The sequence below is a fragment of the Chelonia mydas genome, chromosome 7 (assembly GCF_015237465.2).
Source record: "Chelonia mydas isolate rCheMyd1 chromosome 7, rCheMyd1.pri.v2, whole genome shotgun sequence".
NCBI lineage: Eukaryota > Metazoa > Chordata > Testudines > Cheloniidae > Chelonia > Chelonia mydas.
The window spans coordinates 35,859,406-35,872,785 of record NC_057853.1 but is presented as its reverse complement, the minus strand read 5'-3'; the positions used below and the strand labels follow the sequence as shown (position 1 = coordinate 35,872,785).

The window sequence follows — 13,380 nt, the reverse complement described above, 5'->3', positions numbered from 1 at the left end:
ACATAGGTTCTCTTTCTGGCTCTGCTCGTGGCCTTGGGTAAGTTAATTCACCTCCCTCTGTCTCTGGATTAGGGCTCAGAAGTTCCTGTCTCCTAGCTTCATGCTCAGCCCAACCAGATCACACTATCCCTCCACTTAGAGGTCAAGAATAAAATGCTCTGGATCCTTCTGGATGAAAGACATTAAACAAACGTTTATGTTATTATAAGAGAGAGAAAGAACTAAGTTCAGGCTGCTTTTTTCTTGGAACGAACATGCTTTTCTGCTCCAATCCTTGTTTTTGTTTCTTGCTGCATAAAGCATTATAGATATCCAGTCAAAATGCACAAAATTGGTCTAATAACTCTTACAGGTTATGTCAAATATCCTGAATTCTATCCTGTTTCACTGTCCCTTAACAATTATTCTGGGACCAAGTTAGTAATTTCTCACCAAAAAAAAAAAATTAAAACTAGGCATGTTACCAGCAGCTTTGACACAGAATGGACTTATTTACTACAGAAAACTCTTGGAGAGCCGCTATTAACATAACCATTTAAAATAATCTTTCTGCATTGGAAGGACACGATACAACTTCATCACACAGACCAACTGGATCCAGTCCATCTTCTTAATTTACAAACTTGACACATGTCACGCCTACAAGATGGAATTGTTCTTTTGCATCTGGAATAGCTCATTTAACAAATATATTTTATACACTGCACAAGATAGATACCTATCTCTTTTTCTGTTGGGGGTATTGTACAGCTTGGGGGAATTCTTAGCTTTCTACGTCTGTTGGTATCTCTTTGAGCATCTACTTGTTCTGTTTTTGTATCTCTATAATTTACATGTTCAGGAAGACACAAAATTAGGCTACATTCTCCTCTTGGATCTAAACTGCGATATTGTAACATCTTTACATAAGCTGACCTGGTCACGTCAATGGATCTGTGAAAGTAGAGGGAGCAGAAGATCTAGATGCTGCAGTGAGAAGTGCATTAGAAATACTATTTACAAAGCCAAATTTAGAAAGATACCAGATTGAGATCCATCATGAGAATAAGGGTTTTTTCCATTGAGTTGTTTTAAATGTTGCCAGCTTTTCATTGTGCAGATAATTCTGTTCCAGCTGATCCCATAAAGTGTAACATATCACTACTTCATCTCATATTAACATAAATAAAACTTAGATGTTAACTCCTGTCATGTCCGCACTTTGCTAGTATGGTTTACACCACAGAAGGGAAGGACTACGGTCTCATGGACTGGTACTCAGGACATCTGGGTTCCATTCCCAGCCGTGTCACTAACTCTCAATGAGGTCTTAGGCAAATGCACTTTGCAGGGAGTGGAATTCTCATTGCCCTCAACCTGCCAACACCCACATTTGGATTCAGTGTGTGACAAAGATCTCAAATGAGGGATACACACACACACACACAGAAAAGTTAGAATGCTGTCGGATTTATTCTTCTGGGGATAATAACTCTTTCTACAGTTTCATAATTTATTTATTTTTTATTTCTGCTGTAAATAATTTTCTACAATAGATTTCAGAGGCCACTAAATCTGCGTGGAATGTAGGTAACTTTGGGAGTACATGGGGGATGTCCCTCTAAATGAGGGACATTTCAGAGGTATGCTTAATACCTGCTGGCATCTGCTTGGCAAGGCTTCACTGAAGGGGGGCAGCACACTGCGACGTTCAATCATTGCCCCAGCAACAACAGTCAATCAGTGCAACTGATCCCCCAACAGCTGTTGCAGATTACCAACGCACAACCATCTCTGTACACAAGGCATTCTCTTATTGTGAGCTGGTAATTAATAAAACCTGTGGCTGATTTGCCCCCCACCCGTCACTCCCCACCGGTACCCGGCCCAGGCAAGCTAATGATCCAACCAGCAGACCAAATTTGGTGATGAATCCTGGTCACCTGCCACCTGAGGCACATTGTGCATACCCTAAGAAGACCATGTGTTTGCCTTGTTACTTTGTAGTCTGCTCCTTGGTAAATTGTACCCTTGCTATAAGGTCAAGAGACAAAAAGGACAACAAAGAGAGCATGTGCTCACTACAACTGAGTAAGTCCTTGTCTGGCTATAGAAAGAAAGACGCTCTTTAAGGAGCTGCAGTCAAAGTTGGTGTGATGAGGGGGGAAGGGGAACTTACCAGAACAAAGCCAGGGAGGAAAGGGAAATGGTCGGACCAAGTCTGAGGAAAAACTGGCTCAACACGTGCCTGAGCAGAGGAGGTATTTATACCCAGTGTACCTTGGTAGGAATTCTCTCTCCACATCTCAGGCCAGCAACACCCACCCACAGGGTCAGAGTAGAATGGGTTTCTATGATCGGCTGTGGGCGCTGTACTAGTCATCTTGCTCCTTTTAGGCTGGAAGGAATTTTTCCTGCACTGTCACATTGATCAGGTGGGGTGGGTTTCCCCACAGCTGGTCAGGGACCCAGTAGAGACAGGGATAGTGGTTAGGTCAATAATGCTGCAACTCAGTAGGCAACAGGTTTGACAGATGTCCTATGCAAGTATTTGTTGCAGAATGGATATGGTTCAAGAATAAACAGGAGATGGATGAGGGTTTGTGGGGAGAAATTAAGGAAAGGGGGTTGGAGCTGTAATATCTGGTAGAGCAGAGGTGACAACCTCCCCACTTTTTCCCAGCCCCTCTTAACCCTCATACAAGGGGATGCTGGTCTGGTACCAACAACAGGTTGCCAGAACCAGGATGGGAAGCAGGAGGGCTGATGGCAGCCCTCCCAAATAAGTATAAATGATTAAGGAAATAATGATGACCTACCTGCATGGTACAATTTATTGTTGGTTGTTCCAACATAAGTTAAGTGAATAAAGTTGTGGCCTAATGAAGCCACATCCATTGTGTCTAATCTTTCCCTCGGCTGAGACAATGGACTGATTAGCTAAACTGTGCATTTTCCTTTGGTCTTTATTTTCACTTATTTTTAAAATCTCATTTGGGGAGAGAGGGGAAAGATTTTGGCAGCAGTGACACAGCTAGTGCCTTTTGTCTTGGCCATTTAGTTTCCTTGACTTTAGTTCCCCCTGATGTTCGTGAGCCTGAAACACAATGGAGAAGAGCATATCAAATGATTTAATTTTTTTTTGAAGACTTACTCTCTTTCACCAGATGACACCCCAGTCAGGATGTGCCAGAGCACAGAACAGTCCCCCCGGCACCACATCTATCTTACGGACATTAGACATGTATTTTCCATTTCATACATCAGTCATAATCTACTGTAACAACTGCAATAAGTGACGATCTTCTTGCACACTGACACATTGAGCAAACCAGTACAGCAAATGGGGGTGATGGTGGGCTGGGGATGAGGGTTGTGTTTAGAAAACTGTTGTCTGGGAAAGTCTATTGCTCTTCCATGGGTCCTTCTGCCCCTAGAGACCAAGGGCCTGATCCCGAGAGATGCTAAGGACCAGCAACTCTAAGCTCATGTGCATCAGTCCCCTCATGTGACCCTTGGGAACAGAGCTGGTCAGGATTTTTTGATGAAACAGTTTTTTGTCAGATGATGCTGATTCAGCACCCCCAACCCCTTTTCCAGCAAAAGAGGCAGTTTCGATAAAACTTTTGTTGGGAAGGTTTCTCAAGTGCAGAGTGGAATTTCTGAGAGAGACATCCCTCACCCACCATGTACATCCGAGGAGAGTGCCTTGAAGAACCAGGCTATTGGCTATTCTGGGGTGGGCCCTATTGGAGTTGTTCCCCTTTATATAAATAATTATTCATTGGACCAGGACTCCCACATACTAGTTAAGTGACCTAACTATTAGCCAAGAGAGTCAGTCTCTCTCCAGCCCAGGGAACATTTAATTATTCATACACCGGGAAACAACTCCAACTGGAGAGATTAAGAAAGGGACACACAGACTGACTCGATAATCCAGTGGCTAGGTCACTGACCTGGGATGTGGGAGACCTGGATTCAAGTTCCTACTCTGAATCAGGCACAGCAAGGATCTGAACCTTGTTCTTCCAGGTCTCCTGCATCTCAGGTAAGTATCATAAGGGCTGTTAATATATCTAATAATACTTTGTGGTACCTACACCAGCAGACTACATCAGAATTTAGACTTCCGCCAGCCTATTCCTGACTGCCACTGGCTTTCTGTGTCAAGTGGTCAGATCATTTTTCCTCTTTCTAGCTCAGCTTCCTCTTGTATCAAATAGAGATACCACCACCCATCTTGGTGAAGTACTTTCATATCTTTGCATGAATTAGGGATTTCTTCCTAAAAACTAAGATAAAATGTTCTTCCACCATTCTCAGACTCACTCTAAAAGCAAAGATCATACATACATTTCCTTAATAAAAATAATATCCATTCTGTGGACAAAGCTCTCTCTAAATATGTATTACTGGGAGGAAGGCCCTGAACCCCAGCCTGCCTCTTAAATCCTTACTTAGTCTTTCTCACTGAACGTGTGTCTGACATGTAAGTGCCCTTGAAACAATATCATAACGAGTGGGGTGAGGAATACATTTTCAAAGGGAGCGGCTATTTGGGAACTATTTGAGAGATACAAAGGCCACAGAATTTTATTCGCATTTTACATTAGCTCGTATTTCTTACATCAGAATGAAATTCTGTTTCAGATAAAAAACACTTAAACAGACATACATTATTTATAAGCATTTTAAAATGCTAGAGCCACCGTTCTAACAGATATTGTAGGCGGTTTACTACTTTTATGTGATATTAACGGGAAGGTAACACATAAGTCAGAGGATCAAGTTCTGTTTTCTTCCACCCCCGTGAGAATCATCCGTATTCTACATAAAAGCTAACTCGATAGGCAGAGCGTTCTGCCAGTACAGTCAAGGAGATAGCCTGACAGTGTCATCCCCGTCATGTAAGCCACTCTGAAGTGCTTCACTGGTGAAACAATCATCCAGGACATCTTACCTGATTTGCTTTTTGATGAAGTCATGTGCTCTGCACATATGCCTCACTTTACACAGTACGTATTTTAAACTAAAGTAATCTTGTTAGTTAAACAGTACTGCCGCTCTTTTGTTATAATGAGTTAGGAAAAGCACATTAAAAAGGGGTACAGATTTACTGTGCCCAACAAGTTTATTTGTTTTTAAATATTTTCTTCTAGCAAGAAATGATCAAGCAACAGGATTTTCAAAGCAATTTTATGATGAAGTTGACAGATGATATTTGTAGGGCACTCAGTTGAGAGGCGTGGGTAAGTGTTGAAGCTAGCAACTATCTCATATATTTCTGGATGTCAGGGCAGTTCTAGGCCTATTTTTAGCTAGGTAAGTGACTGCTTAAAGGGAATGTTTCTACCAATTAAGGATGGACAGAAGCCTTTCAAATGGAAGGGTTTAAAATTTTAGATCAAAAAGCACTCTGGCTATTTAGGCAATTTACAATATATTTAGATCTTTCATTTGTAATGAGTTATCATTTTTAGTATGTTCTGTTTAAACTCATTCTTCTGTCCTTTCTACCTTGTATTTTTTTCTCATTTACTCTTTGCTCTATATTCCTTTCCTTCTCTGATTTTACCCTTATAGGCACATTCTAGACAATAGAAAAGGAGAGTTTGCAGAACATTTAACATATTATTTTAAAATAATCTTTCTGATATATTTGGCCTGGGTTTTCTTTGCTCTTTCTAACAGGGATGGCTAAACACTAAGAACTGGTCAAAATCCCAGTTCTATTATGGAATCAAACCAAAGTGTTTTTAAGGTTCAGAAAGGTTTGGCTAAGGGGCATCCCACCTCATTCTCCAACAATCTAGTTGATAAATCAGTCAACATGTGCTGTTTACACCTAGCCCCTCTAGCACTCTTCCACCTGCAACTTCTGACAGTCTCTTTCTCTTCATGTTTGTTTGTATGTTTACCCCTCCTTCCCTACAAGTGCCTCTGCTTGGAAGACTATCAGAGGGAATCCAGAAGGACTCCAAGTCCTTCTGTTGGGCCAACAGCCAAATGCACAGTTAAAATTTGACAGCGCTAGGGCCTGTCCATCAATTACATCAATGAGTGTGGTAGACACCAGATACTGAAAGAAGAATCTGGCAGGCAACTCTGGGGGCATAACTGATGGGCAAATGGTTTGAACTGCACAGCTGTATGGGGTCCAGGATAGACACTGGAGTTCTACAAGGTCCTGAGATAAACCCTTCAAAGCTGTCTGTGTTGAAGGAGTTTACAGAGAAGCTGAAAGGAGAGGCAATTGGGAGAGACATAGGACAGTCTTTTCCCATTCCTGGTAGAGAGGAAGGGGGATGAAGGACATTTTGTAAGGAGGACTTGTTGGTTGGCCTGTTGGATATCACAGAGAGGCAGAGAAATAAAACAGCAGGAATGAGGTGGAGAAGAAATACATGAATAAGAATTCAGAGTTCTGGTTGTTTACCTCAAATTAGATTTATCATCAGTTTACTTTATTACAATAGGGAAGATGAATTGCACAATAAAGAATCACTTGTATACTATGTCTTTCATCCAAGAGTCCCAAAGTCCTTCAAAATGTTAAACCGCATGACAGCCCATGTTTTTTCCCTTTACTAAGGATGGGGAAGCTGAGGCATGACGAGGTTAAAGGACTTCCCCAAGGCGACAAAATAACATAGCCAGGACAAGTACCAGGAAGTTCCAACTTCCCCCAGAAGTCTTTGTGCCACGCAGGAAGTAGTAGAGTGCCATTGTGGATTCAGGGTGTTACAGCAACCCAGCTGTTATTCTGCAGTGTGGCTGCTCTCCTTGTGATAGGTTAACAGAAGGGAAGTAACTCAAGGGTAGATCACTCAAGTTAACTCTGTAGTGAAGGTGAAGTCCCAGTCTCCTACTCTCACCAACATACATATACCTACCATCTTCCCTCATGAGATATTCTCCAAAAGACACACAGACGTGACCAAGAGAACAACAAGAACAAACAGTTGTTATATATGATTCCTTCTACACTTATAAAATATCCAAGGTTATGTAGACAATTACTTATTTCAGGGTTCTCACTGTTAACCTGCGTATTACAATCAATTTTATTACCACTCCAGGTCCCCCCCCCCTTTTTTTTAAAAGCCCAAAGGACAGTTACATCATTTTCATACTCAAAGAATCTTAAGCATAAAGCCACAGAGTGGAAGGACAATACATGAAAACTGGTTAGTAGTGCAAGGATGCTAGTAAAACCTTAGATCATTTTAAAAGTATTTTTACATAGTATTTTGCTATTTAAGACACTTATTTTTGGTGGGTTTCACCCTATCATTTTCTATATTGAAATGAGAAGAGTTCTGCAACATGTGCTGTACGCACTGTAATAACCCCATGAAGGGATGGTAGATTTTATGGGGCAGAAGAAAGATTTCATACTCTCAGCTGTTCTCTACTTCACAGCAAATTTGCCAAACATTAACCTCCCTAGAGAGCTGCACTGCAGGCGTTATGACTCAGCCTTGTTCTGGATGAAGTCACTGTCAAACTGTTTGTTCCTAGTAACCTATATAGTGAACTCTAGATACAAGTTCAAGACAAAATTTCAGTTATTTTTCCACCATCTTTGCCATTGGTTTGCTCAGGACAGACAGCAATCTTAAGGAGAGAAACTCCTTATTTAAGAGAACAGAAAGATAATAATCCAATTGACACTAATCTCTAAAAGCAAGGGAAAGAAATTCACTAGTCTTGTGGACTATGAAGTGTGTGTGTGCGCGCATACATACACACACACACTAGGGTTGCCAGGTGTCCAGTTTTCAACCGGAACACCCAGTTGAAAAAGGACCCTGGTGGCTCCAGTCAGCACTGCTGACCAGGCTGTTAAAAGTCTGGTAGGCAGCGCAGCGGGACTAAGGCAGGTTCCCTGCCTGCTGTGGCTTCGCACGGCTCCTGGAAGCAGCAGCATGTTTCCTGCTCCATCTCTTATGCATAGGAGCAGCCAGGGGGCTCCGCACACTGCCCCCACCCCAAGCACCAGCTCTGCAGCTCCCATTGGCCAGGAACTGCAGCCAATGGGAGCTGTGGTAGTGGCGTCTGTGGATGGGGCAGTGTGCAGAGTTGCCTGGCCGCACCTCCATGTAGGAGCCGCAGGAGGGACATGCCGCTGCTTACGGGAGCTGCTTGAGGTAAGTGCCACCTGGAGCCTGCACCCCTGATCCCCCTCCTGCCCTCCAAACCCCTCGATCCCAGCCTGGAGCACTCTTCCGCACTCCAAACCCCTTATCCCCAGCCCCACCCGAGCCCACACCCCCAGCCGGAGCCCTCACCTCCCACCCTAACCCCCTGCCCCAGCCCTGATCCCCCTCCCACCCTCTAAATCCCTCAGTCCCAGCCTGGAGCACCCTCCAACAGCACAAAACCCTCATCCCCAGCCCCACTCCAGAGTCTGCACCCCCAGCCGGAGCCCTCACCCCCTCCCACTGCCTCAGCCTGAAGCCCTCTCCTGCACCCTGAACTCCTCATTTCTGGCCTCACTCTGAAGCCCACGGCCCCAGCAGGAGCCCTCACCCCCTCTCGCACCCCAACCTCCTGAGCTAGCCTGGTGAAAATGAGTGAGGGAGGGAGGGTGGGGAGAGCGAGCGACAGAGGGAGGGGGGAATGGAGTGAGCGGGGTCTCAGAGAAGGGGTGGGGCCTTGGAGGAGGGGCAGGGCAAAGTTGTTTGGTTTTGTGTGAGTAGAATCTCACACACACACACACACACACACAGGTGACCAGAGTGTTCTCTCTCTCTCCACGGCAATTGTGACTGTATTTTGTCTTCTTAGAGTAGTTTATGATTAGTGTTCCCTGGATGGACCTTTTGATATTGCAGATAACTACTCTAGATACCGTTTTCCCCTTTACCTTACCACTTTCTTTTATAATAAGAATAAATTCGAAAACTTCATTCCATTTGTAACTGTGTAATAGCAACTGCTTACTTTCTGTTAAAAATCAGTTAATACAACTTTCATAGTTCCTTATTGTTTGTGTAATAGCCAAGTTATCTTGCATATCTCTGGCAACTTAACATTGTCCTAGAAATATCAATAACAGTACCTAGGTACAGCCAATAAGTACCAGGGCTCCATAACAAACAATGAAGCATGTTTTTAAACAAAGAATAAAACTGCAGGACAATAACAATCTAGAGCATCTATGCCTTTCTTACAAACTGCGTCTAAACTAAGGCTAGTGATTTCTCTAATGGCCTCAACTGCTACAAGTACTAGACAACAGAGTTGGATAGGGTGAATGTTTTTATGGTTAGTTACATGCTGCCTGTAATTAAGGCCTGATTCAGGAGAGCATCTTTATTTAGGACAACCACTGAAACACCTTAATGGGATTTAAGCACATACCTACATGTGAACACTTCTTCAGGGCTGACCTGAACACAGATGAACTTAAGCACGTGCTTAAGTCTTTCCTGAATCATGGCCTGAAAGAATGTTGTTATAATTCCTAGTTGGAAACATAATTCTAGTTAATCCCTGATTTCTGAACCTGTGGAAGGCCTAAAAGATGTCTCTCTCACCTACCATACAATCCCATATTCATCCACTGGGATGTCTCGAAAGTGAAGCTTGTTAAAAAAGCTCTTGGCTGTTCTGTAACAGGGATTTATGCTTGTTTAAGAAGAAGTAGGCTCAGATATTGTCCATGCAATGGTATTTTTCAGTTCCTTGTTAAATAATTTCACTGTTTAAAAAAATAAACTACAGCGTCAAGCAACTGGACTGGAGTACAGTACATTAAAAGAAGTGTGGCTAGTTGATTTTTTATATCTAATTGTCTGGTACTGAGGAGAACTGAGCCTGAATAAAGGTTACAGACCCCACTTTTCTCATAGCCAGTGACAGATTTTCTCACCTTATGCTTTATCTTTAATACAGTGCTAATGGTAACATTTCTCACTTGGGCTATTACACGCCACCTGGAAGATGCACATTATGATGCACCAGAAGAGTGGCTGAACTAAAAGGAATCCTCACTTTCACACTCTGCACCTGAAGTAAAGTCACGTGGGTCTGCAATTCATCATCGTAATCATCTGATTAAACATGACACATTCATCCTCAAATACCCATAAAAAAATCAGGAGTGATTTGTTCATTTTGGGCTATAATCCATCATGGAAGGATATTTACTATGCCTGTGCCCTTTAAATTCAAAGAGTGTTGAAATCTCGCCAATACAACTAAGGGCTATGGCATTGATCATAAATTAGCCAGTATTTTGTCATCAAGAAAAGAGACAGGAAATTTGAGATTTACAGAAACGATCATCAGTTAATGGATTAAGTATTTTTCATAAACTTGCTGTGTACAGCATGCCACTTAGTGTGACTCAGACAAAAGCAGTTTATTAGTGCAGGAACACAAAATTACTTGAGGCATCCCTGTCATTACTCAACAGGGAGTCATTTTAACTGTTTTTTTTAAATGGAAGACTAAATGTTTTATGCCATGAAAGACACTATGGGTGAAATCCTGGCCTCATTGATGTCAATGGCAAAACTCCTTTGATGTCAACAAAGCCAGGATTTCAACCAATACTGTATCTTTGGGCAGATGTAAACTAAAAGGGCATCTCTCCACCCACAATGTGATTGATTTAACATACTGTGCCCCTCTGGATATACTGTGCCAAATAAAAAGGATACAAAGAAACTAAGGGCCCAAGTATGCCAGATGAGTGAAATACACCCATCAAAGGGTCAACACGAAGCTTATGCGTTAACTAAGGCCCACATAAACCCACAAATAGGGCTTAAGTGGTGCACCGACCCTGTGCTGGGCCTCTGCACACAGACAGATTTCACTCTGGGGGAATTGTACCAACAGCTCCATGAGCACAAACGCTCACAGAAGCGAATCTCAAGTTTGCAGTTGAAATACTGGCCAGGGCATTTTCATGAGCACTCATACCAGAAACTTGATTATTTTAATCTCTGTGCTGCGCACAGACATACACCCAACACCATAGTAACCTTACAGTATTACATGTGACCCCCCCATCTTGTAACTGACCCTTCACGGAGTCCCTTTGAGGTGAATGAGATTCCACACATGTGGAAGAGTTAGTGCTAGCGAATCCTGTTGCAATACCAGGCCAAGTAAGAATACTCATCCAGTCAGGAAACAGAGACAATACAGTTATGACGTTACTGACCAATAGCAACTAGGTAACACAGCTGGTTACTGAACGTGGAAGAGTAGGCCAGAGTGCTGTTAATGTTGCTTAATCATTTTGAATAATGCATAAATGTGAGCATAAAAATCACACTCTGCTGAGACACTCCACAGACAGAAAAAGAAGACATTAGTTATACTACTTGCTGCAAACCGCTTGCTCAGCTATACTTAAGAAAGCGAGATATGGGTGCCGAGCAGCATGGCTAAGGGACAAGAGGGACAACATGCTCTGCAGTACTCTCAAGTGTTGCTGTGAAAAACATCTGCTGCCAATGGCACTACAGTTGCATGGTGGACCAGGCTGAGGATTTGAACCCGCTTCCCCAAGATGCCTCACTGTGTTCTCCTAGGACCACAGATTGTCACTGGGCATGTTAGCCAGGCCCCACACCTAGAGCTCAAGGGAGCACCACCTGTAAGGTCTGTATCCTGTCAAGTCCCTGCCAAGGTTCCTTGAAGTACCCTCTCGCACCCTCTCCCTTCCCCACAGCCATCAGCACAACATAGACCAGGTGAGAAATAATGCTCCTGCCAAAAGCTCATGTGCTGAGCACTATGTAAGGCAAGTGTTAATCAAGTTTCCATTTTGGGTTACTTAATTTAAATTACAGATATATTCCTTTTTTATAGCCAGCATTTGGCTCTATTCCAAGAACATTTTAAGCTAATTTAAAATCACTAATGAAGAATAATTTAAAGTGAAAGTGAGACATATATTTTTAATCAGTACTTCGCATTTTGTCACTCTGTTTTAGTGAGAAATTAAGGTTTTGTTTTTGGCTTTGTTTTTAACCTCTTTTATTTCTACAAAGTATGAGAAAGTTGTCAGTTTTCCTTGATTTTTTGCCATCGCTCTCCCGTTGGATCTCTCTGGCCATATCTGCCTGGGTGGACCCCTGTGTCCACTTCCGTAGATGCACTTATAGAATCAGGGCCTGAGTTCACACTGGTTTTGGTGACAAACAAATGAATAGTCTTGATGGAAATGAACATAGTAGCCCCATGGCTACTGTTCAGGCCATCTACCAAGAGAAATAAGGCAGCTACAGGGTAGGCAGTTTGTAACACACCTGAGAATTAGCCAGGCACACAAAACATAAAGCTATAGTTGAGCTGTATTTGACTATCCACCTCAAAAAAATCTGGCAGTATCTCTATCACATTATGTAGTTTATTAGCATAAAAGGAAGACATCACAATAGGCTGGGGGGAAAAGTATTAGGTCAAGTTGTCCCATGCAGGAGAATATAACACGTCCTATTTCATTTGTGGGGACATTAAATCTCCTGAAGCATATGACTAACTTTGGAATCTTTCTACTTAAAACAAAGCTCATGAAAAAACAAACAACAAAAACAGGAGTATAAACAGATCTCCTTCAGGCAAACGGTCACAGCTGAGGATCCTATCAGACAGAATACTGAATTGTGGGATGGGGGGGAGACCTAATTCCTTGAAAAATGATCAGAATAGTTCCCTTCTTCACTGCATGATAAATTCAGCTGCAATTAGCATTTAGTACAAAGCACTTTCTGTGGGCTGATAATAGAAGCTGGCAATACAAAGTGTACAGAAGAAAGACAGAATGCTATTTTAAAGAATCACACCAAATTTGTTAACCATCAAATGAACACCATTTTGGGTTGATTGTGGATCTCCAAAAAGAAAGTTCAGCTGCATAGAGTTTTCCCCATCTAATAACATATCCCAAAGAGTGAGAAATCCGAAGTTTAGATAAAAAACCGCATCAGGGTAAGTTCAGTGTACGCATTAAATGGAATTGCTTATTTTGCTCTTCCATGAATAGGCAAGCTCAACGCATCTGACACCCTTCCCTATTCTTTATGATCACTATTCACTATCAATCATTTAAGCTTTCTGTCAGACCTGCCTGGGATAAGTGCCATTGCTTTGAATGACTGTGATGTGCATTGATTCTGTTATCAGAAAAGAAACATGAAATGTAGTATCAAATATTCCTGCAAGAAAAAGTCTTATCATCATTACATAAAATTCCATTACATCCCAATCTCCTCATGCTATTTAGGGTTCCTAAACTAAACAGCAGCAGCTACTATACCTGAGAATAAAATAATCAGATTAACTCAAAAGTAATGCGTGAATTTGAGTGCTATCTGATTTACAGCAAATGTTAACAACAAACAATATCACCTTCTGCATTTGCAGGCACAAAAG

The 13,380-nt window shown here is 42.2% G+C and overlaps 1 protein-coding gene and 1 long non-coding RNA gene across 16 annotated transcripts in view; one reads left to right on the top strand and one right to left on the bottom strand.

Annotated features, from left to right (window-relative positions):
- IQSEC1 (IQ motif and Sec7 domain ArfGEF 1) overlaps positions 1-13,380 on the bottom strand; it is a 692,283-nt gene that overhangs the window by 225,651 nt on the left and 453,252 nt on the right. The gene's annotated exons all lie outside the window — the stretch shown is intronic.
- The window catches only part of LOC122466498, a 53,703-nt gene that overhangs the window by 1,580 nt on the left and 38,743 nt on the right, over positions 1-13,380 (top strand). The window lies entirely within an intron of this gene.